This window comes from Neolamprologus brichardi, chromosome 16 (genome assembly GCF_056152115.1).
Source record: "Neolamprologus brichardi isolate AB-2024 chromosome 16, ASM5615211v1, whole genome shotgun sequence".
Classification (NCBI taxonomy): domain Eukaryota; kingdom Metazoa; phylum Chordata; class Actinopteri; order Cichliformes; family Cichlidae; genus Neolamprologus; species Neolamprologus brichardi.
The window spans coordinates 10,917,593-10,925,080 of NC_142119.1; the positions used below are offsets into that span (position 1 = coordinate 10,917,593).

Below are 7,488 nucleotides of genomic sequence, written 5' to 3' on the forward strand. Positions count from 1 at the left end.
TGGACAACCAGGACAAGGTTCTGATAGACTGAACACTGGCTTTGCTCACATGTTGAGTAGTCAGGATTTCGTGTGTGGTGCATCAGAACCAGAATGACTGGTTTGTCACCTGAATAAACAGAAGAAAAGAGGAGAGGAATTAGAGCTGCTAGACTTGCTTGATGGACAGGAGGAACATGATATCATTCTCAGCTTTAATTGGGTCATTTTGTTATCTTAATCTGTGTTACCACTGATTTACCACTTAATTCTTAAAATAGCCTTATATAATTTTATTATGTATTTCATCTACATGATCACAAGTTAGGTGGTTTCACCAGCATTTTGTCCACAGCGAGTAATATGAAAACATTCATACAATAAGACTTAAGCTAGACAAAATGAAAAACAAAACAAAAAACAAAAACGTTTTTTTTCCCACATTTAAGTGAAACACAAATATATAATAACTTACCTGACACCTTCTTCATAGCTGCCTTCATGTCTGACCCAACACGAGAGCTGATTGGACAGAAAAGAATGATGATGCTGCATCCTTGCTGGTCTGTCCTCTCCAGCTGTAGACCTCCAGAGCTCCTCACTTGACTCAGCAGAAGATTGTCAGCCCCAAAGGTTTCTCCTGCAGTGACTATGTGAACCTTTACTTTGTGTACAACAAAAGGAATAGAAAGAAGGAAACAGAACAGAGACATGTCATCACTCCAAGCTGCGCTTTCATATCAGCTGACACTTCTACTAAAAGCATCATCATAGAAACATGAACCAAAGTTCAACGTCTTTGTGATTTTTTAGACGGACAGAAGCACAACTGCGTAAGAATCGTGTATGAGTAAAGAGGTCACTGATGTTCTCTGCATCTTTATCATGTGAGATATATCATGAAAATTCCTGATATGGATATAAACAGTTATATTTGAAGAAATGGAGGGTGATTGCTGGACATCTCTAAGACGGCGCATGCTCTTGAGCTAAAACAAAAATGAGCAGCTGCATAATGGCAGTTGGCAAAATATGCACACTGACAAAGACTGTTGAGCAGATAGTCCAGTTCACACATACACACATGCACAAACTTCTCATACTTTCCGTCGCAACTTCTCTCAGTCCTACTACCAATCACAACCACATTCGCTTCTTTTTACAATCTGCTCTTCACAATAAAAAATTATCTATAAATGCTCTTTTAATGGAATTTAATTGATTTGAATTCAATATCTTTATTGTCATTGTCACTTGAACAATGAAATTGAAAAGTTGTCTTTGATTGGTGCTAAAAACCTTAAAATACAAATATAACAGAACATTTACATTCAGAACTTATGAAACACATCTTTTCAGAAGTTTAAAACAGCAAAAGGATAATGAACCATAATTATTTTAACACAGGTTTCAACATTTCTTTTTTTGGATAGAGACAGTGTAGATGGACAGAATAGCAGGGAAGACATGCAGCTAAAGACCATACGTCAGACCCGGGCCTACTGCTCACCAATCAAAGGCATATGGCCACCTGCTCATCCCACTGAGCTAAAGCAGGGACTGTGTGATCAATATTTCAACACATTTTAATAAATGACAGTTTTGAACTGGTTACAAACAAATAAGTTGAGTAAGGATAGTATCTGAGCAGCATTTCAGCAGCTGCAGACAAAGAAGATGACATGACATTTTAGATTTTTAGCTGTCAAAGGCTATAATGACAATGACGAGAGAAATATGGTAAAAACTATTTTAAAAACTGACTATCATCAAAATTTAAACAGAATGTAATCCAATCTCTTCATTTTCATATACTTTTTAAATTCACATCATAGTTCAATAAACATTCATCATAACATATGAAAGATTTTGAAATAGAAGAAACATGAACACTGTAACAAATCATCTCAGAAACAGAGTTAGACAAGTTGGACATACCCTTTAAAAGCTCTTCTGAGACATTCAAAGTCTGTAGCTCCTGAAACTAAAACACACGCCAGCAATATTTTCTTTTTGTAACATAAAATTTACTTATTTTTCTGTATTACTAACAAACATTAGAGCAGGAAAACTAACCTGCCGGATTTCTGACAATTGTCCAGAGTTGGTGTAGCCACCTAGGGAAACAGATGTAGTTTTAGACTCGTGAAAGGAAATTTTAATTATAAAAAAGATGCTATTATAACATATTTTGGTTGATTACAGGGGTCTTAATATTTTCAAGTCTGGTTGCAGAATTACAATACTTTGAAGATCTATCCTCCCATTTGTTTCTTTGTATAAAAAAATCAAACAAAACCTCAAGGCTGGTTGAGCTGAGAGGACTGAATTATTTATGACCTTTTTTGTACAGACCACACTTTTGAATAACAGCTAAACAGTTTTAATTGGCCTTGTGGTCGTCTAGAAGATTGACACTTACATTTAGGTGCAGATGTCATGATGTAATCTCAAGAGACCAACAAGAAAAATAGCAGAAGTAGAGAAAGAAAACAATAAATATGTGGGAACTACAGGTCTTCCAGATCAGAGACATGTACATCTTTGTGGCAATATGCCACCTCACCATAAGGACTGTAATTATACATAAATTAAAATAATTTTTTTTATAGAAAATAAAACATCAGACCTTAAACACTGATATTAAGACACCAAAGAATTGTTAGAGAAATAAGCAATATACAATTAATAACATATTTATAGTGAACAAAACTGACTTGGAGTGAAGTTTGGTCATGAGGTCTATATTTAAGATTAAGGAGTTTTTATAGTTTTACTTCCATTGTAACACTGCGTATAGTTCATAGTAAACAAGCAAAAATCCATTTCACACACAAACCCATTAAACGCACAGCATAAACAGCATTTTTTTATAGTTTCTCTAACCTACACACCACATGACTTCAAATGAATCTTGATTCCTACCTTCACTGTAGTACTGCGCAGCAGGGAACAGCACTGAATGAAGCGTCTTAAAGGAAGCAAGCAGCTTTTTTAAAGAGCAGGCTTATTACTTTCACTTTTTTTATTGAAGCCAGGTTAAACCATGTTGATTACAGTAACTGGATATTACTGGAAATTATATTTCAAGGTCCAGTTGTGGAGTGAAGGTCCAAGGGTTGAAGTGGGGATTGCAGACGTTTGCAGTAAACAGACTATTAAAATGCTAAAATGTTTTTTTTGAAGCCCCCAGATCCCATGACCTGTGTGTGTGTGTGTGTGTGTGTGTGTGTGTGTGTGTGTGTGTGTGTGTGTGTGTGTCGAGTGGGGGAGGTCATGGGTAAAAGAGAGAGAGACTGAGTAAGAAAGAGAGCGTAAAGTAATAAAGAAAGGAAAACTGGAATCATGGAGCTTATAAAAGGTGTCACCTGCTAGTCAGAGTCAGAAAGACTTATTTATCCCCAAGGGGCAATTAAGATACAACAGAGCAGCATGACGTTGAAGATAAGGTCATGGCATAAACAGGCAATAAGAGTGAGATAATAAATACACAGAATATAAAGTAAATACAGTTTTTAAAGCAGAGTGGCTTTGGGGACAAAGGTGGCTCTCCTCCTCTCAGTCCTGCAGGAAATGTAGCGGAGGCGGGGAGCCATTGAAATGCGGGGTGAAGAATGTGAGAGGGGTCATTGATGATTTTGGCTGCCTGTCTAAGGGCCTGCTGGCTGAAAACCACAACTTGTTCCTCTTGGCTGCAGCACTTCAGACTAAAGGTAAGATTTCCTTAGCATTTTTTTCCCCAGTGTATTAGCACATATAATGTGTAGTTTATATATACTTTGTTTAACTTGGGAAAATCATTTTAAAGGGAATCTTAAATTTAGGTAATATAAAAAATACAGAAATACAGAAATGTAGAAAGAATATATCAAATATAAATAAATAATCAAATGAGTTTTAATACAAATTTAAAGTTTTAATGTCTATTTTTATTTAATACACACACACATGGTTCTAGTCATGGGAAACCATACCACCCACCACCACCACCACCATCATCATCATCCACGTAAGTAATCTGAATCCTTGTACAAACCACAGTTGAAACCACAATGATGTTCTTTATTGCTGGATGCAGCAGGAGCATTGTCAACTGACCTCACATGTCACAGAAGAGACTTGGGGTAACCCTAACAGTTTGCAAACGCCAATCTTTCTCCAGTATTTATTTTTTGGAATTTATAATGATGTTAGTACTTAGTCACAGTACTGTATATCTATTTTACTCTGTAGCACCCTCCGAACCACCACCTGTTCAGAGTAAGTTAACAAAAATGTAAGAACAATATTTAAAAACAAACAAAATATAATAATTGTTTTCCCACCATTCTCAAAGTATTGTATATATTTTATAGGCGATGTAACACCAGCGCCCACAATCACCGCATCTCCCAGTAAGTCAAAACCATTTTTCTGGGTCTGCACATAAATTGCACTTCCAATTTGCATTTAATAGTAAAAGCCTTTTTTCTTCTTTAAAAAACTTTCTTGTTAGCTTTGAAATCTCCATGGAGACCTTGGGGGTGAGTAAAAGAAAAAGCCTACATATTCGTGGTGTCCGCATGCTGACAGAGAAAATTCTTCTTGTATGTTTGACAGTTTAGGAAAAACATCAGCTGCTGAACCAGTTTCGCCCTTAAAACTTTGCTCTCAGGAAATTCTTGTACCTTTTAGTACTAAAATGTACTAACAACTACTTTGATGACCTGGTAAAGACATTTATGTTTCACACAGGACAAAGTCTAAAAAAACTTTATGTTTTTACTTTAGATGAAGGTCAATAAACAAGTCAATATTTTTACAAGTGATTAAACTGCAGCTTAAGAACACAACGGCAAATAGAAAAATGCTGCGATAGCACAAAAAGTCAAACAAACTCTCTATCAAACATTTTTAACAGAAACAAAAACACAGATCTGCAATATGTGAAGGATTTCCAACCTCAAAATGAAAAACTCAAACATATCAGAGTTCTACTCTATGGGCCAGTCGGAGCTGGAAAGTCCAGCTTCATCAGCTCTGTCAGCAGCACCTTACGAGGGAGAATAGCCACTCCAGCTTTGGCCAGTACGACCACCTCTAACCAAAGTTTTACTAAAAAGGTAAACTATCCTTTATTTACTCTAATTTATTTAACTTTAAAAGTACCAACTTTTAGGTTTCTTGGCATTTTGATCTGTAGACAATCCTGTTTTCATGACCTCATAATCTATAGGCACCCATAAACATGATACATTAGCAGCTTTACATAAATAAGTGGGGGTATGAATATCAGTGATCTGTTCTGAAATGTTATTTCTTATTATTACCAACTCCAGAGTGTATTTACACTATATGATGTGTTTCTTCCAATCCAGATTTGTATTCCATCTAAAGTAAAGATTGAGAGGAGAAGGGGGTCTTAGAAGACAGAATAAGGTCAGCTAGATTGAGGAAGACTTAGAACTAAATTCAATAATTTCAAAAAGTTCTTTGTAAATTGTGTTTGCTTCATAGTTGGTGAGAAATTTGCACTTTTTTCAATCTTAGAACAGATTGTTTTAATACTATCACAGCTTATGTGTCATGAACCGCAGTTTGTGAACACAAGTGGGATCCAAAAGCAGACTGAATACGTACAATGCGAGCAAGTACAGACTTTATTGTTTTAACAAAAGGTGACCCGGAATAACCAAGGAAGCAAAATCGCGAAACTGAAGGAAACCGGGAAGACAAATCACACAGGGAAGCCGTAATCGGGACCGTGGGGCTCAGAAGGGGGGAAGCGTGTCCCTGGGAAGCGAATCCGAGGAGGCAGGGATGAGGATAGATGGTGCACTTAGAGATCCGAGCAGGCAGGAGGACAGGCAGGTGGCAGCACAAAAGGCCGGATAGTAACCTGGGCACACGGAAGCAGAATTAACACAGTTCATGTAACACTTAGATATATACAAAGCTTTGCGGGGAGTCTAGCTACCACTGAGGGGTGACTAACGGACTGGCGTGGAGCATCCGTCAGCACAGGGTTAAATAGTCCTCCTGGCAATCACCTGGAATGGGATGCAGGTGTGATGGGTGTGGCCACCGGGGCATCCCACACACTCCTCATACACGGAGCCATGGACCATGACATTATGTTAATCCTTGCTGCTTGCGTCAGTATTTCATGCATCTTCTAAAATTACAATCTGTTGTGTAACAATTTTATTCATATTTCAGTATAAAACCCATAAAATCCCAAAAGAAGTCAGTGGGAAGTATTACCCCTTTGTCTTCAATGACATCATGGGTTTGGAGGAAGGGACCGGAGTCAGAGTGGAAGATGTCAAATTGGCCTTGAAGGGACATGTGAAGGAGGGTTATACGGTACACTCACATTGTTATTTATTTATTTTTAAATAAATTGTTACTGAAAATTGTACTAATCATTTACATGTAATAATTTATTTGGAATTTTAACACTATTTTACAGTTCAATCCTGTTTCTTCATTGTCCCCTTCTGATTCTCACTACATCACTCAACCTTCTCCTGAGGACAGAATCCATGTTCTGGTTTGTGTCTGTTCTGCTAATGCAGCAGAAATTAAAGAATCAGTTTTACAGAAGATGAAAGAAATCAGAGAGGAAGCCAGTGACTTAGGTAAGAGCTAATTACTGATGGGGAGTGAGGGTTTAGACAAGTCACTGAAGTGGATCTTTTATAACACAACCGAGGAACATAACTGGGTGATGTAAAATAAAAATAAAAGTAAATGATGTTATCGGCAGATATTCCCCAACTTGCTATTGTCACCAAAATTGATGAGGCCTGTGGTGAAATTGAAAAGGATCTGAAGAATGTGTATCTTAGCAAGCATGTGAAAAACAAGGTAAGTTCTACCAAGAATCAAAGGAGCTTGCAAAGAAAAGCATCTGGACTTCTTTAAGTTACTTGAAGACGCTTCACCTCTCATCCGAGAAGCTTCTTCAGTTCTAAGGTCAAATGGTGGAGAGTCCCAGATTTAAACCTAGTGGGAGTGTCCTGACTGACCATGACTGAGAACCTTCACAGACATTCTACCAAGAATGTGATTAAGTTATACAAACCTTTGTAAAATATGAGCTTTAAAAGTCAACACTTACCTTGTACTGATTTATTGTTTCTTCAACTCTCAGATGGCAGATTTCAGCTCCCAACTGGGAATCCCACTCAACTGCAGCCTTCCTGTGAAAAACTATAGCCACGAAATTAACACCAACGAGGATGTTGACACTCTGATCCTGAGCGCACTGAAAATGATGATTGATTTTGACTGATGACTTCACTGACAGTTTGTAAACCCTTAGACCATGCTACTGTTCACAATGAATGGCTTTATTCAGACACATACATATACACATTTAGCATTAGATAACATTAGAAATGGTATTGAGTTTTTAAAATCAACTTTTTTAATTGAACTGACAGTGTGTGTCTTAGATATGATTTTCTGAGGTTTTCCTTTCCTGTCTTAGCTTCTAGTGGAAGCCACAGGAAACTACAAAATCAC

The 7,488-nt window shown here is 37.2% G+C and overlaps 1 pseudogene; it reads left to right on the top strand.

The window, feature by feature from the left end:
• Nucleotides 1-3,411: 3,411 nt before the first annotated feature.
• LOC102782495 (interferon-induced protein 44-like) lies at nucleotides 3,412-7,277 on the top strand (annotated as a pseudogene).
• Nucleotides 7,278-7,488: the final 211 nt, after the last annotated feature.